The sequence below is a fragment of the Ctenopharyngodon idella genome, chromosome 16, assembly GCF_019924925.1.
Source record: "Ctenopharyngodon idella isolate HZGC_01 chromosome 16, HZGC01, whole genome shotgun sequence".
Lineage (NCBI taxonomy): Eukaryota > Metazoa > Chordata > Actinopteri > Cypriniformes > Xenocyprididae > Ctenopharyngodon > Ctenopharyngodon idella.
Window position 1 is genome coordinate 5672722 of NC_067235.1, and position 24429 is coordinate 5697150.

The window sequence follows — 24429 nt, forward strand, 5'->3', positions numbered from 1 at the left end:
CGTTTTGGACCAGCTGTAGTTTGTTTATCAAGCGAGCAGGGCAACCACCCAGTAGAGCGTTACAGTAATCTAGCCTTGAGGTCATGAATGCATGACCTAACTGCATTTGTCATTGAGAGCGTATGTCATAGTTTAGATATATTTTTAAGATGGAAGAATGCGGTTTTACAGATGCTAGAAACATGGCTTTCAAATGAAAGATTGGTATCAAAGAGCACACCCAGGTTCCTAACTGACGATGAAGACTTAACAGAGCAGCCATCAAGTGTTAGACAGTATTCTAGGTTATTACGTGAAGAAGTTTTTGGTCCAAAAATTAGAATCTCTGTTTTTTCTGGATTTAGTAGTAAGAAATTACTGGTCATCCAATTTTTTATATCAGCTAATCTGTTAATTTTGTGAATTGGTAAGTTTCATCAGGGCGCAAAGAAATATAGAGCTGAGTATCATCAGCGTAACAGTGAAAACTAACGCCATGCTTCCTAATGATATCTCCCAAGGGTAGCATGTACAAAGTGAACAGCAACGGTCCTAGTACTGAGCCTTGCGGTACTCCATACTGAACTTGTGATCGATATGACAAACTGATAACGTTCAGATAAGTAAGATTTGAACCATGCCAATGCAATTCCACTAATGCCAACATAGTTTTCAAGTCTATTCAAAAGAATGTTGTGATCGATAGTGTCAAAAGCAGCACTGAGATCTAGTAACACTAATAGAGAGATACAACCACAATCGGATAATAAGAGCAAATCATTTGTAACTCCAATGAGAGCAGTCTCAGTACTATGGTACGGTCTAAATCCTGACTGAAAATCCTCACAGATACCATTTCTTTCTAAAAAGGAACATAGTTGTGATAACACTGCCTTTTCTAGTATTTTTGACAGAAAAGGTAGATTCGAAAACGGCCTGTAATTGACTAATTCTAGGATCAAGTTGTGGTTTTTTAATAAGAGGTTTAATAATAGCCAGCTTAAAAGTTTTTGGTACGTATCCTAGTGATAAAGATGAATTAATGATATTAAGAAGAGGAGCTAATACCTCTGGAAGCATCTCTTTCAATAGCTTAGTCAGCATAGGTTCTAACATACATGTTGTTGATTTTGATGATTTAATAAGTATAGAGAATTCTTCCTCTCCTAACAACAGGACACTACAGTGCACTGTCTGACACGATACTGTAGTAGACGGTTGCATAGTTATAATTTTCTCTTTAATATTGTCAATCTTGCAAGTAAAGAAGTTCATAAAGTCATTACTGCTGTGCTGTTTGGAAACATCAGAAGTTGAAGCTCTATTTCTCGTTAATTTAGCCACTGTATCAAATAAATACCTAGGGTTGTGATTTGAAAAATAAGTAGATCTAACATTTTTTAACCTAACCACAGGCTCTACTCTTCACCACAATGGTAACCCTACAAAACCAACAGAACCCAACACACCCAATGTAAATCCCAGCATAACACAACATTAAACACTAACTTATGCTCCAGTCTGCTCCTCCCTGCCTCGCTGCTGAATAGTTTGTGTCTGTAGCTCCGTAGAGCTTTGTTTTGAATCTATTTATTATAATGTCTATTTTATCATCACCATATATCTGATATTGCCTATCACATTAATCTGACGTCCCTAGCGGTTAATCTTTAAATCCAAATCGCTATCACGGCACGTTAGCATTTCGCCAGCTTGTCATCTGGGCCACGAACCGTCCTTTTCTCTCACACGCTCCTTTTTCTATGACTCGACAACTATGTCGACTTTCTATGTCAAACAACTGTGGTAAGTCGGATCACCTACAAACACTGTGAGTCATGTCATCCTCTCCTTTTGTTGTTACTTGTGCTGCCTGTCACATGCATAGTATAGCTCTCTCTGTCAGCGGTGAGATTTACACATGTGATAAATGCAGAGAGATAGTCAAGCTGACAGAGAGAATCTCAGAATTAGAGACACACATCCAAACTTTAATTGAGGATAGCAAGGATGCAAGGGCTTTAGATACTGTTTTGGATGCGACTAGCTGAGTGAACTCTGTACATTGTTCGGTTCCGGCTGGAGAGCCCGCGCAGCAGGGCAATTGGGTCACCGTGAGGTGGCCTAGCCATGGAAAACACCACTCTTCCGTTCCGATTAGAACATCAAACAGGTTCTCCCCACCCACTGAGAATCCTGTTGAAAGTGCCCTAGTAATTCGTGATTCTACACCCGGGCTCTTAAGAGAGCTGCCAGAAAAATGGAGCGCAGCTGGAAGAAAACAAAACTAGAAGTTTTTCGCATTTCGTGGAGAGAGAGAATGATTGAATACAGAAAGGCCTTAAGGATGGGCTGCAAAACTTTTAAGACCATATATGCTGTTGAAAAATAATATAATTAAAATAGCATGTGTTATTTGCTATCTAACATTTAACCAAGATCTGAATGTGATGTTTATGTAAATAAACTGTTTGTAATTAACATTATGATGAGTGGGGCGGGGCTGAGAACTGTGGGAGTGAAGGGATGCCGGTGACATGATTGTTAATGAGTGACACCTGTGCACCACACTGGCCTTGCTCTGCTTCCACTGCTCTCTGCCCCACCCCACTTGTCACAACATTTTTTGTGTTCTACTAACTTATTACTTTGAGTTTAATAAACTTAAACCATTATGGGTGATTAGTTTCCTCAAACCTTAGCTATATAGTTATTAAGACTTCGATTTGTTACCTGAATTCAAACTGAATGAGTGGAATGAACTTAAAATCTTTAAGTTGAGTTAACTCTAATGATTGACTAAACCAACACTAAAATATAAGATAATTTAACTTAATGTATATGAGTTTATAGTACTCCTACTTATTGGTTTTAAAACTTACATGGTTTAAGGCAATCGGTTTCCCAAAATGGTTTGAGTTACCGTAACTTATCAAGTTTTACAGTGTATTTAAATATTGCTGAAAAGTCGTATAATAGACGTTTTAATGGCAGGTTCCATTGTAACAACTTCCCCTGGCCGCACTTGTGTTCACTTTTTACAACGTGATCTCATGAGAATACGTATGTATTTTTATGTAAAGTGTGGTTCTAACCACACGTACATTTACTTATGTTTTCATACACACAAAAACGTACAATATTGACGTATTTATAGCACTAAAAGGTAAAAATACTTACGTAATAACAGCAATAAAACGTAAATCATTTACGTCTCCAAGTGTGAATGTGTATGAATTTCCATGTATTAATATTAAAATCGTGGCATTAATGTTTTAAATCTGTTGAATTCAATTGTCATATCAATACGTTTTAGTCGAATTTACTGAATGCAGTTTACTCATCTAAGTTACTTAATATGAAATAACATTTCTGTTCATGACTTGTGCTGCAAACTCGTTTCTGAGGATTACATAATGTTAAACAATTGAAACCTTAAAATTAATAAAATTTCTGTAATTGTTAAACCGTTTTGTAATATTTAGTTTGTTTGCTGTGCGACACAGAAGGTGTTTTCTCCTATGAAGCAACTGACAATACAACTATAAGATACACCAAAACACAACATAAATTCACAAATCACATCCATTTTATTTGTTTGTTGTACTCCATATCTTTAGAATCCACATGTTTGTAAGGAACAGATCCAAATTTAGCCCTTTATCCAGCAATCTCTCAGCAGCGACCGTCACAGTCAAAGCCCGCGCTCATTATGATTCAAATTTGAAAGGTGCGCCCTAGAGAGCCTTTACGACATTGTTTACGGCACTGATATTGAACGCTCATTGGTTCTCACCTGCTTCGCCACAGATTGCGACATGCCGTGTTTCAGTGGATTGACATTTGAAATGAGTGCGTGCCTTCACTGAGAGAAGCCGGATTCATATTTTCATGGATTAATAAGTTAAATTCTGCTCTGTACCCTATAAAAAACTATTACCGGAGAGGACTGCGACTGCAACTCATCATCATTTGAGCTACTTTTGGTACCACTTTTGACATTTTCGCAATAAATTAATTATTGTGATTATGCTTGTTTGTTATTCTTTTATTTATAACAGTACAGTTTTAAGAAATGGTTATGGGCAGGTTTAGGAGTAGGTGTAGGATTAGCGGCTGAAATATTGTTTTAATGTTATATATTTTTACTAAATTATTCTTTTAACATTCTGTATAAAATGGGTATGTTTAGGTTTGGGATGGGGTTTAGGGATTCTACATTTATCTACAAAATTATGAAAGGGAAATTATACATATATTTTTATGACATAAAAGATTCTAAAATATTTTACTTTTTTTTTTTTGCTGAAAAAACGTATTTTAATGTTTTAGTGCTATAAATACGTCAATATTGTACGTTTCAGCACCTTTCTAAATGTACAAAAATATACGTTTTGTGTCTTTGAATGTTACGTATTTATACCTACGTACTAACAATCAGACCAGGCTGCTTTTTACATAACTGTTATTACTAAGCTATTACTAAAATGATGATATTGTAATAGTAGTTTAAACGCTGCTGCAGCTGCTCGAGTATTGCAGAACAAGTATGCTACTGCTAATAGATACACAGACACACTGCTGTGAGCATGTAAGATATGCTGCTGCTGCATAAATAGACATACATAAACCCCATAGCAGATCTAGGCAGGTGGAGCTGGGGAGGTGGAGGGGTTCAGAGGAACTTTGATAAATAAGACTAATTAATACAGACTAAATAAATACAGACTAATTAAATGTTGAGCAAGCAATCTAATTGGCTGCAGGATCAGCAGAGGCCAATCAGCTTGTGAAATGTGGTAATGATGTGATTGCTTACAGACTGCATGTAAAGGACCTGTGCCTGCATGTGCCCTGATTCGTGACTAAAATATAGTGGAATTTTACTCAAAATCTTGCATTTACTGAGATATAGACCCTATTTACTTTATTCTTGCCCACGATAGTAAAATAGACAGTGGTGTGGAAACATTCCACAATACTTGTTTTAATATTTGCCAAATCTTTGTATCCAGATATTCAATGTGGTTTCATACTTTATAGATATGAAAAGTCTGAGACCACATGAAATATTTTAAGACTGAAAATCAAATCTATACTGTAATTAATGTCAATGAATGCAATGAAAAAAACACTCTCAATAAAGCTCAAGAGAGATTAACATAATGATTCCTAACGACTAGATATTTTTACTCAGACCTCAAAATGATCAGATATACATCAACGTAATTCCAATGAGAATGAATGTTTTAAGAAAAAAAAAAAAAGACATGGCCAGTCTGAGTGGTCTCGGCTGCACAGAAGTCATTAAAGGGTGATAAAAATCTTGAAATCGCACTTAAAAACATGGTGGTGTGAAACTGACAGCATTTGTTTACTGTTAAGGGAGGGGTGGATAGATTCAAAAACATTGAGAACAGGGCCAGTCAAGCATTTCAAGATACACTGATAACTGATAAATCATGCATGAGTGCCACATGAGCACATGAGATCAGAGGAAAACTATATATGTTTATAATGCAGAGCTACTGCATGATTCCCTCTGTGAGGACACACCGCATGAACAAAGTGTTGTGAGAGGTGAAAGGAAACCACACAAGAGACGTTCAAAGCCTGTAATCATACCAATATAGCAGAACAAAGATAACTCGTGTATCTAACAAACAAGATAGCATATCGCTGAGAGAAATGTTGGGTGACCGCTGCGCTTCAGTGCTTATACACTGGATAAAGTTCATGTTTCTGTGGGTGTATTCTGACCTATCTTGGATTAAATCATAACCTCGAGATATAATGGCAAATCTGAGTAAAGCAGAGAGGAAAGTAGCTAGAGACAAAAAGGTATTAATGAGAAGAATATAAAGAAGTCAAAAGCTGAAAAGAAAGACAAAATTCATGTTGAAACATTATGCAAAGGATCTTAAAACTCTTACTACCAGTCAAAAGTTTGGGGTTGGTAAGATTTTTTAATGTTTTTGAAAGAAATCTCTTGCATTTATTTGATCAAAAATACAGTAAAAACAGTATTATTACAATTTAAAATAACTCTTTTCTATCTGATTATATTGTAAAATGTAATTTATCCTGTGATCAAAGCTGAATTTAGAGCATCATTACTCCAGTCTTCAGTGTCACATGATCCTTCAGAAATCATTCTAATATGCTGATTTGCTGCTCAACAAACATTTATTATCCATGTTAAAAAAACAAACAAAAAAAAAAACGTTGTGCTGCTTCATATTTTTACAGAAATGGTGATCATTTTTCTTTATCATGATTCTTTAATGAATAGAAAGTTCAAAAGAACAGCATTTGAAATCTTTTGTAACATTATAAATCTTTACTGTCACTTTTTATCAATTTTAATGCATCCTTACTAAATAAAAGTAATAATTTCTTTAAAAAAACAGTAATGTACTTATAATGAAATAATGTTTTTGTGTGTGATTGAGAGCTCAAGATGTATTGGCTTTAATGCTGTGGACTGTTATGTTTCAACATGCATTATTGATGTACTTGTATGTACTTGTGTTAGTATCTGTAACTTAATCTTATATTGGTGTTATCTCACCTTAGCACAGCAAGACCCTTAGGTGACCCTACACCATCCTCTAAATGACCTATCCCATCCTCCAGAGGGTTTAACTGCTGACATTAACCCCTCCTCATGTTACAGCAGACAAAACATTTGAAATATTTGCTTTTTAAAATCACATGAGATCAGAATTGGGGTGTTGCTTATCCATATTGAACGCATAAGTGCTAGTGCAATCCTAAAAGTTGACAAAATTTACTTTTAGCAGATACACAAATTGCAATAGCAAGTAGCAAATCATGTTCAATCTAAATGTGTAACGCAGGGCTCCTCAAATCCAGTCCTGGAGGGCCAATACCCTGCAGAGTTTAGCTCAAACCCCGATCAAACTCACCTACCTGTGATATTCTAGTGATCCTGAAAGCCTTCATTAGCTTGGTCAGGTGTGTTTGATCAGGGTTGGAGCTAAACTCTGCAGGGTATTGGCCCTCCAGGGCAAGATCTGAGGAACCCTGGTGTAATGTGTTTGTTCTGTTTCATTATCATGGTGTTTTGGTTTCCCTGATTGTCTGCCTGCCTGTGTTCCCTAGTTAGTTCACTAATTACATTCACCTGTCAGTCATTTGTTCCCTCATTATTCCCTGTGTATTTAAACCTTTAGTTTCCTCAGTTATTTTTTCAGTCTTTACACTCTAAAAAATGCTGGGTTAAAAACATGACAATGGACAAACCCAGCAATTGGGTTGTTTTAACCCAGCGGTTTGGTTAAATGTTTGACCAATGTGTTGGGCAGTATTATTTACCCAACTATTGTTTAAAAATTACTATATGGATGGCTTAAAATTAACCCAAAATCAGACACATAATTACTCAAGGGCAAGGCAACAATAATAATCAAAAGGTGAACACTTATTTATTTATAAGCAATTTAATAAATATTTATTGTTTAATTATTATTCATTAAACTTATTAATAAATGTTCATTTATTAAACATTAATAAATGTTAATTTCCAACATACTTTTAGCTCATTTTAAGCAAGCAATACAGTAATTTATAAACAATAGTTGAGTTAAATAAAACTACCCAGCAGGTTCGGCAAACATTTAACCCAACAGCTGGGTTAAAACATCCCAATCACTGGTTTTGTCCATTTTCAACCCAACTTGGGTTGTTTTTAACACAGCATTTTTAGTGTTTATGATTGTGTTTTCCTGTGTATTCTCTGTGGTTACATTATTAAATTTAGTTTATTTCATAGAATCTCCTAAATCTCCGAAACTTTAAATGTAATACCGAAAAACACACTACAGTTGCAACATGTTCTTCAACCAATACGCCTATCGTTTGTCACTTCCCTGAAATACGACCCATAGGAGCGTTTGCTAAAGTTGCGCCCCTATCGACAACAGGACACTAGTCGTTAATAAAAAAAAAAAAAAAAAGAGTTTTGCTAAATGGAAATAGGACAAATGGTGTAAAAAAAGTCCACACATTGCATTTAAATGAACACGCATTTTGATTGGTAACGACAGTCATACGTCATTTCATGACGACAGATGTAACACGACACTGTCATTATTTTTATGCCAGCTAGAGGGCGCATGACTTTAAAACGTAAATACAGGTTGTAATAAGGTGCTTGAAAAACGACCTATAGGGTTTTTTTGGGGTTTTTTTTTTTTTTTTGGGAGGACAGTCTGTACAGTTATTATAATCATAATACTTTACATGTGCTTTATGTTAGCCACATCAAAATAAGTGTACTTCTGTAAAGCACAGCAAAAGATTGTTAAAACATAATGACTTAAAATGTACTTTAAAGTAAAACATCATTATTACAAAGTACTTAAAGACCCCGATATACTTCAAACTAAATCAAAGAATTAACTGATGTGACGTCATTTAGAAAAAAATCAGGCCAAAAGTGTGGCTGTTTGTGTTTGTTTTGGGAGTTCGAAATGGTTTGCCAAAGCGAACCCTCAGAAAAAGTTCGCTCCAGCTGTAAAACACCTTCATACCATCATTGGTCCGTGATGATAACATAATAGGAGGTGTGTGCTGAGGCTCCACCTTCTTTCACGCAGAACTCTTCTCTCTTCTCTGACTCATTTCGTCTGTCGAGTCTGTCGAGGTAAGATCTCCGCGGGTGAAAACATGAACATATTGGATAGCCGCTTTATAGTAGAAAATGAAGTTGTGCTTCTGATGAAATGATGCACTGACACTGTTTTTCATGATTGATACTGTAAAGCTGCTTGCTTTTAAGCAATTTTTTTGAATAAAATGCCATATAAATAAATGTGACCTGATTTTACTGGAGTGCTAATATATTATCTGCAGGTACAGTTTTTTTTTTTTTTAATAAATATGCTTTTTAAGATTTGAAGTACACTACAAGTGCACATTCAATACAATTAAGTGCACTTGGCTATTTATTTAAAAAAAAAAAAAAGAGGGGCACTTTGCTATGTCACACCTGAGTTATGTGTTTCACATCTCTAGCACAAAGCATGTTGTTCATAATACTAAGAGCTTAATAATAGAGCACCCTAGCAAAAAATCACTAATACTGTAAGTGGAGGGTATAAAATGTGCTTGGTTTGGGACACTGGCAAAAAAAAAAGAGGAAAGAAGGTAAAGAGAGAGAAGAAAAGAAACATGCCTACTAAGAAAACACTTTTCAGAAGCTAAGAAAACCTTTGCAGTAAAAATAATCTTCATTCAGCAAACAGAAAAAGTGAGCGAGAGGGAGAGACTGAGACAGGAGTGATTGGTTTGGGTCAGATGAAGTCAATATTTGCCTCATTCCACTGATATTATGGTCGTGGAGATCAAAGAGCAGACTGTGTGCTCTTGTAAGAACAGAGAAAGAAAGAAGGAAACAGTCAGTCTACTAATTTCCATCCTTGAAGCGAGGAGACAAGATGCACAAGGGGCCTGTTAAGGGGACACCCACCGGGGCGAGCGGCTTCAGGGGTCACTGAGGCCAGGAGGAATGGGCGACTCAGAATGGATGTTAATTGGCTGACAAAGACGTCCGGTGATGTTATTCCAATTATCAGCACAAAAAGAGGGTCACCTTCTGCTATTCAGCTGCATATGGACACATAATAACAACAAACAGACCGGACAGAACATGTCTGTTGAACAGTCTGACCACACGGTCGACGTGCAAATCGAATCTAGAGCAAAGACCTGATTCTGCTGCTGACCATTTTAACTTATCCAGAGCCGAGTCCCATAATTGAGTTACCATGAGTGTCATTCTGAAATGTTTAAGAGCTTTTTTCCCCCCATCTGATGGCAGTGATGATGTGGATAGAAATCAATAGGAATATAGTCTGTTGGATTTCTACAAGCTGGAACTCAAATATTAAAAGTATGTTTAAAAAATCTGCAGATAATATAATAATAATGAAATAAAAGACCACTTAAGTGCACTTAAAGATAGAACACTTTTCATGACTGTTTCTCAACACACTTAAGTACAAAAAACTAAACTTTTTTTTCAGTACATGTTTCATTGTAATTAGTGTGTAGTCCCCTTAAAATGGTTGTATGGACTTCACATGGACTCAAGTAAATATGGCACATTTCCAGATCCATTATTTCATACATCTACCAATGTTAAACTCTTGATCTGATAATTGCTTTGTGCTGTAGGAACAGTGAGGTGTGACAGCGCTCCACAGTGTCTCCACGTCAACTTAGCTGACCGCAAACATGACACCCGTCAAGGCGGGTCACGTTGGTTAACGACAGATGGCTTTACACTGCCAGTCCAAATGCCTCATGCTGGTGTAATGTGTTTAACAGGATGCTCAGAGTCTTCATTCATCCTGATGGCGTCTGCAACAGGAAATGCTTAGCACACATCCATACGCCAAATTATTGCTGGGAAAGTTAAAAACGGAAACTAACAGCAATTGAAATGGCAATAAAGACCTCATAAGAGCTTCAGTGCATAATCGGAACTCAGAAAGCGCTCCGTCACACATGACAGCTTAATGCCACTGAAATCTTGGTTATTTGTCATTTTGCAGATGCTTTTCTTTTAATGTGAAGAAATGCACAGTTAGAGCTGTGGCCTAGGGTTAGTGCACATGATCCAACACATTGAGCCATAGAGCACATGTGGACAATGCAAGCTCAAATCTCACTTAAGACATTTCCTGATCAGTTCCACCATCATTTCCTGTCCTCTTAGACTATGAATGCAATGGCCAAAAAACTAAATTGAAAACACTCAGGCTACATTCGGATATGTACAACATATTACTTACTGCATACTGCCTTCTATTAAAAAAATAAATAAACAGTGTGTGAAATATTACCCAGAATGCAACAAGGTTTCAAATAGGATACATTGTTATCACATGACCTCATGATATTTCCATATTTAATTCAGTGAGAAGAGAGTGGTCTTTACTTAGTCTGATCAAAAATAAGTAAAGAAATAAACTGTGGTTGATGTCACTTCCACCCTTGATGAAAAGACGTGCACTTAATTGTATTGAATGAGCACTTGTAGTGTTCTTATATGTTTCCTAAAACACTTAAAGGTGGGATAAGTAGATTTTGAAAAACGCTGTTGGACATTGTTGATACACACTATATTGCAAAAATTATTGGGACACCCCTCCAAATCATTGAACTCAGTGAATTCAAGCGTGGTACCGTGATAGGTTGCCACCTGTGCAATAAGTCCATTCGTGAAATGTCCTCACTACTAAATATTCCACGGTCAACTGTTTGTGGTATCATAACAAAGTGGAAGCAATTAGGAACAACAGCAACTCAGCCACGAAGTGGTAGGCCACGTAAAATCACAGAGCGGGGTCAGCGCATGCTGAGGCGCACAGTGCGCAGAAGTCGCCAACTTTCTGCAGAGTCAATAGCTACAGACCTCCAAACTACATGTGGCCTTCAGATTAGCTCAAGAACAGTGTGTAGAGATCTTCATGGAATGGGTTTCCGTGGCCGAGCAGCTGCATCCAAGCCTTACATCACCAAGAGCAATGCAAAGCGTCGGATGCAGTGCTGTAAAGCACGCCACCACTGGACTCTAGAGCAGTGCAGACGTGTTCTCTGGAGTGACGAATCATGCTTCTCTGTCTGGCAAACCGATGGACGAGTCTGGGTTTGGTGGTTGCCAGGAGAACGGTACTTGCCTGACTGCATTGTGCCAAGTGTAAAGTTTGGTGGAGGGGGATTATGGTGTGGGGTTGTTTTTCAGGGGTTGGGCTTGGCCCCTTAGTTCCAGTGAAAGGAACTCTTATTGCTTCAGCATACCAAGACATTTTGGACAATTTCATGCTCCCAACAGTTTGGGGATGGCCCCTCCATGTTCCAACATGACTGCGCACCAGTGCACAAAGCAAAGTCCATAAAGACATGGTTGAGTGAGTTTGGTGTGGAGGAACTTGACTGGCCTGCACAGAGTCCTGACCTCAACCCGACACAACACCTTTGGGATGAATTAGAGCGGAGACTGCGAGCCAGGCCTTCTCGCCAACATCACTGCCGGACCTCACAAATGCGCTTCTAGAAGAATGGTCAAAAATTCCCATAAACACACTCCTAAACCTTGTGGAAAACCTTCCCAGAAGAGTTGATATAGCTGCAAAGGGTTGGCCAATTTTAAAATAATAAAAAAATCAATAACTGATGATTTACTGCTATTGTATGAATAATATGTAATCATGTACTTTAAAACGTAATACAATCTAATTACAAATTCTTAATTTTTTTAATCTGATTACGAAATCCAGATTACATGTAATCAGTTTCTATCCAGCAGTGATGATGGTAACACTTTATATTAAGGTGATGTAGTTACATGTTACTACATGTATTTACTATATTAATAACAGTGAAATGTAGATTAATAACAATAAAATGATGCATAATTATAAGTTACTAACCCTAAACCAATCCCTAACTCTAACTGTAACTCTTTAGTAAGTAAATGTAGTTAATTAATATTACCCAGTACTTATTTGAGTAAGTACAATGTAACTATGTTACCTTAAGATAAAGTGTAACAGTGATTATAATTTTAACTGTATGTATTGTGATATTTATTATTACATTTAAAGTTAATATATTTTAAATGAACTAAATTGCGACTTCATCTTAACAAATGTGTAATTACAAATAAATTTAAATACATGACAAATACGGTTACACTTTATTTTAAAGTGTCCGTGTTACAGTGTAATTATACATTTAAGTGTTGAGTAATATTAATTAACTACATGCACTTACAGAGTTAGGGTTAGGATAAGGTTTGGTTTAGGGTTAATTGCATGTAATTATGCATAATTTATATACAGTAACTATGTATGTAACGTGTAACAATGACATCGTAAAATAGTGTTACCACAAATACATACAAGTTTTAAATAGAAATGCAATTAAAGTGTATTTTAGTTTACCATAATGTTTGTCAGTACATTCAGCAGTACACTTTAACCATATTTCAAAGACAATAGAAGTAATTATGTACATATAAAGATGTAGCCTACTTAACTCTACTTAGAGTAAGTGGGTCAAAAAAATAAATAAATAAATAACCCTACAGTTCAGCAAACTGCATTTAAAATTTTAGTAGTATGGAAGTGGTTGTTCCAAACGTAGCCACATTGTTCCTTTGAGTAAAGCACTTAAAGTGCACCAGAGGGACCATCCTGGATCTGTAATAAGTACACTGTACTTTGGACAAAAAGCATCAGCTGAATGACGAATATCCGTGTCATTTTACAGACACGGGCTGCATCACATATCAAACATTTTTGGCTTCAGAATGAGCCAAATGTTAATCCCACTGTCCTAATCCTACAGCTGTTCCTCATCACCTCACAACGCTCTCTGCCGAATCCGTACGGTCTGAGACTGCGCTCACATGAGGGGGAGGGCAGCGTCTGATCTGTGGGAGCTCTTAGAAGAGTCTTTCAGATACTGCGGTCACAATCGATGCGATAGCTGCGCCATCACGCTTTTTACTGAAGCCTTCAGCGTAGCTGTATCTAATTGTGATCACACAGACCTTAATACAACAGGTCAAGAGCGGTCATTTGCGGTGACTAAGTATTGCTTGTGTGAGGAACTTTCTCACGGGTAAGAATATGAACATGGTACGACTGAGCTCTATTGCACACATGGCAGTTGAATATTCTGCTCTACTGATTGTAACTGGGAGATGATTCCATGACAGCACTTCATGGCTACAGGCCTATTCCTCGAGCACACTGGGATGAAGTAATCCAGCACTAGAGACATGTTTTCTCTGCCAGTGCTGTGGAATCAGAGCATGTCACTGCTATAAACATGGACCGTAAGGGAAGTTGCTCCTCAGACCAACAGCAGGAGGTCTGTGAACATTTTTAAACAGTAATAAGCACCTTCTGAGATAAACATTCATGCCTCTACCCTGCTTTTAACCTAGAAATTATTTAAAGAAGGTCTTCAAATGTCCTTTAAAGGGTTAGTTCACCCAAAAATGATCATGTCATTCCAAACCCGTAAGACATTCACTCATGTTCAGAACACAAATGAAGATCTTTTTAATGAAATCTGAGAGATTTTGTCCCTCCATTGACAGCCTACGCAACTACCACTTTCAAGGCCCAGAAAGGTAGTAAAGACATTGTTAAATTAATCTATGTCACTCAATTTTATGAAGCGATGTGAGGGCTTTGCACAAAAAAACATAATTTACCACTTTATTTACAAAATATTAATCTCCAACACACGTTCAAGCAACAACGTTTGCTCTCATATCAACACATCGCACATGCGTTGTGGTGCTCTCGTGAACATGCGTTGGAGATTATTTTGTAAATAAAGTGGTAAATTATGTATTTTTGCGCAAACAAAGCACTTGAAATTGAAGTTAAACCACTCAGTCACATGGATTACTTTAATGATGTCTTTACTACTAACAAAGTGGTAGTTGCGTAGGCTGTCAATGGAGGGGCAGAAAGCTCTCAAATTTCATTAAAAATATCTTCATTTGTGTTCTGAAGAGGAACGAAAGTCTTATGAGTTCGGAACGACGCGAGGGTCAGTGATTAATGACAATTTTCATTTTTGGGTGAACTAACACTTTTAAGATTCTCTAAGATGAGCCTGAAGCAGAAGAAACTCTCAAACCAGATCATCAAATAAGTCTGGAACAGAACTTAGAAATGTAACCTTTGTTTTATTCTCTCTTACACAAACATTTCTTTTCCATCATTCACAAGATTTTTAGTTAGCGCTTACCTACGTCAGTACTTCTAAACACAGAATATCTGTTATGAGCTATATATAAATAATTGTACCATTTTCATGACTTCAAGGATGTAGTGGTGATACAACAAACCTCTGTAGTTCATGATTGTTTGCCATGTTTAATGCGCCTGTAAACAGTTTATGAGCACATACTTTTAATCTCTTAACACTGTTAAAGTTCAGTCAGTGTGTATTCATCTGCTGGACCATAAAACAGATGAAAAATCCCAAAGACACACATTGAAGAAGGGACTCGAGCCATATCTAGAGACCAGATCACAAAGACCTGAGGGTGCAAGACTCTTTTCAGTCAGACAGGAAGAAACCACTTAGCAACCAAGTGGAATACCATAACATCCACCTAGCAACATCCGTGGAAACTAACCAGAACATCTTAACATAATGGTGGCAAGTTAGCAACTTTTTAAAAAAAATCTACTTTAGTATTAGTATTGTGCTTGAGCTGATAAATATATTAAAACAATAAGCCCCAAGACAGTGAATTTAACAGCTAAGAAGTGTTCTTAGCACGAGGCAAGGCGTGCTTTTACAAAACAGTAAAAAATATTTTTAAAACGGTTAGTTCCTGTCCTTGATTCTGATTGGTCAATAGCTTTATTTTATTCACGATAAAACACGGCTATGACCGCTTCACCCAACGGTTCTGTGTATCACTACACAAAACCCTTAGCAACCACTCTTAGCAACGTAAACTGTATGTTCTCAATTGATATTGTTCATTGAAGCATACTGTATCATGTAGAAAAGTATTGTGAGAAAGAGATCGAGTGAGCAAGTTTATTACCTACATTCAGATTTAGCATTTTTCTTCAGGTCAGTCCTATGTTCATAATAAAAAATATGTTTAAATGTCCGATGTATTATCTTGTCCTTTTAACAGTTAAGGGGTTTTCCCGTGACTGACAGCGCTAGTCAAAGCATTTGTCAGTTGCGTCTTGTTTCTGTGTTCACAACAGTTCAGTCTTTTCAATATAAAAGTCTTCACTACTGACTGATACACTCATAAAGACAGTCTTTGCTGCCATCTAATGGCGTAACAATGTAACTTCTGTTGCTGTTCACGGTGAGGGACTATTTTTTTCTGGCAGAAGGAAGGCTTTTAGTGAAACTTTACTTCATGAAAGTTGCATTGATACATATTTTTGCCTTTAATATTTGTATTGTGTGGTAACCGTTTTATAAAAACAATAAGGTACTCGAGGCTAGTGCTGTATCGTGAATAAGTCACGGCTGACTTATTCACGATTGTTGTTAGGGACGTTGTTAGGGACGACGCAAAGCCAACTTGGGTTGGGTTGAAAATTGACAAACCCAGCAACTGGGTTGTTTTAACCCAGTGGTTGGGTTAAATGTTTGCTCAACCTACTGGGTAGTTTTATTTAACTCAACTATTGTTTAAAAATTACTGTATTGCTTGCTTAAAATGAACCCAAAGTATGTTGGAAATTAACATTTATTAATATGTTTAATAAATTAATATTTATTAATAAGTTTAATAAATAATAATTAAACAATAAACATTTATTAAATTGCTTATTAAAAAATGTTCACCTTTTGATTATTATTGTTGCCTCTAGTAATTATGTGTCTGATTTTTAATTTCTAACTGATTTTGGGTTCATTTTAAGCCAACAATATAGTAATTTTTAAACAATAGTTGAGTTAAATAAACTGCCCAGCACGCTGGGCAAACATTTAACCCAACTACTGGGGTTGTCCATTTTCAACACATCTTGGGTTGTTTTTAACCCAGCATTTTATAGAGACTACATTACATATACAGTAACTATGTGGTTGTACCTCCTGACATAAAAAGAGCCAAAAAATGAATTTAAACACTTGTTTAAACTGAATTTTTTTTTTACTGAAACTTGTTTAAACACATTGTTCATGACTCAAAAATATGCACTTTTGAAAAGATTATTATTATTATTTATTTATTTATTTTTAAAAAAAACTTTTTTGAGGCTTTATTTGTCAATGACCCAGGTGTCTCTGCATTGGATTATGGTTAATACGTAAATGTCTATTTCTGAGCACATACACTATGAATTTGAATCAGTGCAGTAGCAGTGTTAAACTAAATGAAATGAAAGTGTTTACCAAGACGATACTAAATTTGATAACCGACACCTCAAATAGTGAGTGTTTTCTATCTTAGTCATCTGTCTGGAGAGAACCAAGTCATTAAACTGTCTCATCATCTTTTGATTGATAAAAAAATGAAACCTCAGTGTTTTCCCAGTGTCTGACGGTCTGTGTTTGTACCTGTTCATGCGGAGTTAATATTTGCCTGGAAGTCTCTCTGTGATGAAACATAAACGATGCGGTGCCAGTCTCTACTGTGCAGAAATCAAAAGGGTTTGGATTGAGGTCATCTTATGTGAGCAAAGTTGCATGAATGGTTTACAGTGGACGGCTGCCAGGAGCTGAACTGAGCGCCACTCTGTTAGGACCTGTTATGCATTACGGCCCACTGCGGGGTCAGCATCAACGTCCGGGCAAGAGCTGTAATTGTCCTGCAAATATATCCTGCAAATGACAGGGGCTGCGCTCAGCTCTGAGGAGGCTAAGATGCTCTGAATGGGGTTCACATGGAAAGTTCTGAGTAAGAGAGGATGTTGAGTCGACTGGCACTCACATGCCAAGCGATTAAGCTGATTCCTGCCTGGTCTCTTTATTACTGTTTATCTCTCCTTCCTCTACATCAGCATGAATGAACTTTATTGAGCCCAAGGCTGAGAAAACAGTCTACTGAGTTGTGGAGTTTGGGGATGCAAACACGTCACAGCGTATTCCAGAGACATTTACCTTAGACATTTATTTTTCCAGAGATATGCTTTCACCTCTCTCTAAAAGTACTACATGTTTTTTGGGCCATAGGCCAGTCTAAAAAGGCTTTAAAGTTGTCTCAGACTATAAGCATACAATCTAGTCCACAGTCTATTCCGATCTTGGGTCAATGTTCTGGAGAGTTTAGCTCCAACTTGCCTCAACACACCTGCCTGGAAGTTTCAGTTCCAGTGATCCTGAAGTCCTTGACTAGCTGGCTCAGGTATGTTTGACTAGGATTAGAGCTAAACTCGATGCCCCAGGCCTTTTTTTTTTAAATCAAAGAATGCCTCACCAAGGACAATAACTAAACAGAAAAACAGAACAATATAGTGTGTTGAAGTGGACGCTAATATAGTTATTGTTCTTGGTGTGAACAGGCCTTTTGTCAGATGGCCAGTTCCTGTCTAACGCCAAGTGACCAATCATCTGGCTTTACGCAACTTCTGGGAGTCAGGGGGTGCATCCAGGTCCGGTTGGGAAAGAAAAGTCACACATGCATAAGATTTTTAGGAACACCTACTGCTTTTATCACCATTTGTCTAATTAGAGGCATCAGATCTTTCAAAGGTACTCATTTTGGTTTAAGGTACTCAGTACTTGTCCAGAAGTATGCTATATGTGAAATGATCAGTATGAAATTAAATTCTGATTTCTACAGTTCTGAAGTCTACGCCCATTTATGTCTTTACCAGCTACAGACAGACTGCTTTTGCTTCATGTGGTATCAACTACTTTAGTTAACCTTCCCCTAAACTGCACAAGAAACAAATCTGTGGTTTGTCTCTTCACTCTCAGAAAAAAATGTGCACCAGCTTGTGCAACATATTCCTGGATCAACACCTTTCTTGATCCTGGAACAACATTCCAGACAAACAATAAGATTAGATGGACAAGTTTACAGTTTTTGTCAAGTTTAGGCTTGACAACCAAAGTTAGGTGCTTCTACATCGGTGTTACTCACCTATCATTTCCGTTTGATTTTAGGGATAACTTATGGATAGGGTTATGTTTAGGGGTAGGGATAGGACTAAATTTTTGGACCGGAATGTTTTTCCAGGATCAACAAAAAATGTTGACCCAGGAACATGTCTAACTTGGCAAAATCAGGATGTGCTATGTACCCTTAAAGCCAGATATATAAAATATTAAAAATGGAACAGTTTATTGAACATTTAGACAACACAAATATATATAAAAAATAATCTGAAAAAACATGTTTTTTTCGTGGTATATGATATATTGAGAATATGGACCTCATAGTAGAGGAGGAAAAAACACATACATTTTTATTCAGAGGCCCAAAAATATGCAATTTGGTACAGATGAGAATATTTATATGACCAAAAATGAAGATGAAATTCTGATAGCTTGTTTTTTAAATCAGTGAGATCTTTATAACAGTATAGCAGGTGCTTACATAAAATCATATAAATATCAGTCGTCACTCTGTTTCTCCCAGTAAGATATTAATAAATGCTTAGTTAATAAATGCTTAGTTTTGTGATCAAAGCTCTTCAAAAAATATAATGCAATGCAATAAGATCATAATTGATAGTGATGGATCATATTTGATGCTCACAAAATAATGTATGGATAACCAAGTAAACTAAGCTGCTTCCAGTAAGTGTTCATCTGGAAATATTACTAACAATATAAAAGTTGGTTCTTACTTTTACTTTAAAAATCAGTAAAGATTTCACAGCAAAAAGACACGTAAACCACAACCTGAAGGTGGACTTTTTTACAATTATACTAAAAGGCCTTTTACTTGCTAGAAACTATCAATCAGACGAAAGGATGTTGATCCAAGAACATGTCCTACTGATTTCAACCTCCTAGGGAGGTGTAGTCTAGAGGTTAAAGCTCTGGGCTGCTAACCAAAAGGATGTAGGTTCAAACCGAGGTGTGATCTATGAATTATGATCATTGTGCCCTTGATCGAGACACTATCGTAAGGTTACTGTAGGAGGATGGAAATTGTTGCAAGTTTACTGTAAGTCATGTTGAATCATGAACGACAAATTAGGAAATTACCTCCTGTTTTTGTTTCAGTGGCCGTGAACCATGCAGGTTTATTTTCATCAGAGGGAGGGAACAGAGCGTACAATATTTTTAGCATGTCCCTTAATCATTCCTGCTTGACATATACCCACTGATAGTCGGACCTTCTCAGAACAATGCAGGAAGGCCTCCCGTTTCCCTCTGTTCATGTCAGTGTCACCGCGCTTTCAAAGGAGGGTTTTCCCACGTCTATATGCAGCCCTGACACTATTAGCAAACCTGTGATCATACTTATATACTATCACACACGGACCGGCTCATGCACACAGAGCTATAAACACTCCTAAAGCACTGCAGGCCTAAAATAGATCCTGTGCACTGAATGAAGAATGACCTTGTCCAGGAGTGTTTGGGTGTGGGACAACTGAAGATAAGCCATCATCTCTAGCATTACGTAAGCTAGTTTTATAAAATTACTTTTTAAGTTTCTTTTTCGTCTCTCAGACTCAAATGGGAAGTAAATTATTTTAAAGAAATGAGACATTTTCATGCAAGAAAGGAGATTCTGCATTAAAAAACAAGTTCTAAGCATTACTATTGCTTATACTTAGGGTTAGTGATGAGATCAAACTCTTAAAGTCCCCCTGTGGTGAAAATCAAGTTTTAAATGTTGTTTATATGTCTATGTGGTGTTTTTAACATGCTTTAAGACAAACCATGTGCAAATTCATAAGTCAACACCATTGCTGAGTATTTTCTGTTTAAAACTGCAGTAAACCAAAAACAGTCTCAAAAACACGGTTTGAAATTGCTGGTGTTTCTGACATCACAAACTAAATTGTAACCAATCACGTCAACGTGCTGGCGGGCTTTAGCATATCATTAAATGGCCGCAAAAGGGAGTCTCAAAAGAAGGTTATCACGGTATATTTTTCTGTTGATATGAAAAATCGGGTATATTTAGCAATTTGGCGGTTGTAGAAGACGCTGTCTGACTCATAAATGTGAACATGGCTTGTGTAACATTAGCAACACATTATTAGCTGCTTGATAACATAGTCAAGCAAAACACTAATCATATTAATTACCGTCATGAGTCCAACATTGTAAAAAGCAATACCATTGTGCAGCGTTTACCTCAGCAAGTTAACCGAGTGGATCTCTGAGTGGAGGCGGGGCTAATTATCATATTCATAGACCCATTTATATTAAATGAGGGAAGGGTGTAGAGTTACATTCAAGCTATTTTAAGGCATTAAGAAATTTTTTTTTCCACAGGAAAAAACGTTTAAATATGTAATTTTGGTGATTAAAGATGAGCTTTAAGGGATAAAATTATTGACTACAGGGGGTCTTTAACACTAAAGGTAGGGTTGGCAATTTAAAAAAAAAATTTTTTTTTATAAACACTTTTTGTTATAAAAAACCAGCTAGTTTGTCAGCTATTAATATGTATAGTCAGATACATAAGAAGCTTAAAACATCATCCTCTGTTGTTGGGTACCAGAATCAACGGAGTACAGGCTCCAATTTGAAATTTTATTGCATTTTGCCTGACAAAAAAAAAAAAAAAAAAAACTGCGACAGCTGTGGTTAAACGCAATAAAACGAGCGGACTGGACAGAAACAATCATCAAAAATGCTCGCGTTTGCAGCGCACAGTTCATATCAGGTAAGGTTAAATAAATTATTGTCTTTTGTTGGTATGGATTATGGTTTGGTTACGTGTCTACAGATTTCCCATGCATGCCCACCTAATCAGAAATTGGGGAACAAGTGATTTCTCACGTAACGCTAATTTTTGTTTAGCGCATAAGTTAACTAACTTTGTTAGTCGTACAACTGCTAGCTAACGACCAGAGACTAAACATAAAGGAAACTGTTTGCGTCGTCTACCTTTCTACAGCTGCCATAAGTGCAGTAGAGGATATCCTGTCAGATAGTCCATCCATCGAGTGAGCGTGTACAGGTTGGCCAATCTTGTTCCGTCCGTTAAAGTGTACTTTTTTAGATAACAATCGCAGTCCAGGACAGTGAGTGGCCTTACATATTCAGATAAAATCGGATTTTCTCCAGTCATTGTTGAAAAAACAAGCTAGCAAAACTTGTTAGCTAGCGTTAATGAAATGGTCAAGGGAATCGTTCTGCCTCCACCTAAGCTCCGCCCACAAAAATTATCACAAATTATCACAGTTAATTATCACTAACTGAAAAGGGGTCTATTGCTAGCCTCTCTGAAAATGTCTACCCTGCCTTTAAGCATTAAACTTCGGTGTGTAACTTTTAACAGTTTACAATCATAAACTTGCGTTCAAACGTTTGCGGTTAGCATGATTCTTAAATGAAATTAATACTTTTGATGAACAAAGATGTATTAAATTGATCAAATATGACAGTAGACATTTATGTTACAAAAATGTCTATTTCAAATAAATGCTGAACTTTCTATTCATCAAAGAATCCTAAAAAAATTTATCAGTTTCCACAAACATGAAGCAGCACAACTTTTGTCAACATTTATAATAAGAAATGTTTCATGAGCATCAAATCAGCGTATTAGAATGATTTCTGAAGGATCATGTGACACTGAAGACTGGAGTAATGATGCTGAAAATTCAGCTTTGCATCAAATTACATTTTAAAATATATTTACATAGAAACCAGTTATTTGAAATAGTTTTTACTGTATTTTTGATCAAATAAATGCAGTCTTGGGGAGACTTTTTTCAAAACCATTAAATCCTTCTGACCTCAAACTTTTGAACAGTAGTGTATGTCTTCTCTCAGGTCCAGTGGAAGTTTAAACGCTGTGGTAAGAGTTCCCATGAGCACCACTTGAGTCCTCAAGCAGAACCAAGCCATGAACCTGTCTCACACTTTTCACATCTTTACATGTCTTTCTCTCTGGCTTGTTTTCAGCTTGCTGTGAGCCAAATTCCCATAACCCCCTGCGCACACACACCAGCATGTCACCCTCTTTCATACGTGCATCAGATAAAATGTCTAGAAAGTCTTTTTTGGTGCCCTTTGTGGATCCGGTATACATTTTTTGGGGGGGTGTGTATGCGTTTCAGCCATGACCTCCGCCCACGTGAGTCACGTCCCCTCCATTCTGACGCCTTTCTTCTAATAAGGCAAAAACACATGCGGGTCTCAGTCGTCCCTGACCTTTGCTGCTTTATCCTGTTTCATCATCAACACACCCCCTTCTATGAATTTAGTCCTATTTTAGTCAGACCCTCGTTCTGCTTGAAACACATCAGTCCTTTTCATACACTGATGATGCAGGTGCTATTTATACATGAACACAAGTGGAAAACTGTTTGAAAACACTAATGGTTGCAGTGGCGGAACTAGAGTTTTATACACGGGGTGGCCAGGGCTACTCTAGTGTGTCCTGGTCCAAAGACCAAGAAAATTATGTGTAACCCTATCCTGGCATCAAAAAAGCATGAATGATTCCTATGATTGCGGACTACTTCACATTGCACATTAGCTAAAAATTCCTATACTGAAACTTATGACACTGTGAAGGCACTGAATGTATTACTAGCACACATGTAAACTGTATATGTTAGGCTAAATGTGGAATTCTGCAATTTCTTTTATCTGAGTAACGGTCTGTTAATGGAGCAAAAAATAGAACGTTAACTTGATTTTCATAGTTGTTCAAGAAACCTACACTTACTTCAAATAGAAGGGCTCAACACTAAAGATTACCCAACCAAAATTTTCACTAAAACAGTGAATCTATACAGGAAAAAGTTCACTTCAAGAATGAAAAAAGTGGTGTCAATGTGTTTTACTGTAAAAACAGTGCAAACGGAAAGATAAAAGGACAATATATATTATTATATCTCTCTATAAGCATAGACTTTATTCAATCCACAGAAAGACAAATATTATGTCATTATGTCACTACATTAACAATGATTTGGGACAATTGTCATTTAATGGCGTTGTGTTGCACAGCAGGATTTTGAACAGCTCTGCGTCTCTTGTACAGTGTGCGACCTCCTTTATTCTTTATCTTCTGTACGCAACTAACGTTAATATTCTCCTATTATCCCACATTAGCAATGTGCCACATCGCCACACACCAAAATAAATGCTTGTTTCAACAAGAGGTGAAATGGAAGTTAAGGTGAGTTCATGACATGTCGTAACTACCGTAATGATTCTGAACTGTAAAAAGCCTTCATGTGCTTGTAGAACTTGTAATTACAACGTGTAAACTCGTAATTTTCTGAGAGCTATGAGCCTACAACTTGTACCAAGTGGCCGCTGTACCACCTGACCACTGCAGATTTAAGGTGTGTTCAACTTGAAGCGGTGCTGTATGAAAGCTTGTTTGTAACTTTTTATCTCACAATTCAGACTTTTTTTTTTTAATTACAATTGCAAGTTTACATTTTTTAGAATTTTTCTCAGAATTGCGTGATATAAACTCGCAATTGTGAGTTACAAAGTCCAAATGGCGAGATGTAAACTCGCAATTGTGAGGAAAAAAAACCTTGCGGTCGCAATTATCTTTTAAACTGTTTCATTCCATGGCGGAAACATATGGAAGCCCGTTTCTGCCACTAAATAAAAAAAATAAAAAAACGTAATTATGACTTTTTCTCAGAATTCTGACTTTATAACTCGCAATTGTGAGGGGAAAAAAGTCAGAATTCTGAGATAAAAAGTTGCAATTGCGTGATATAAAGTCACAATTCTGACATTGTTTTCGCAATTCTGACTTTATATCACGCAATTGCAACTTTTTATCTCAGAATTCTG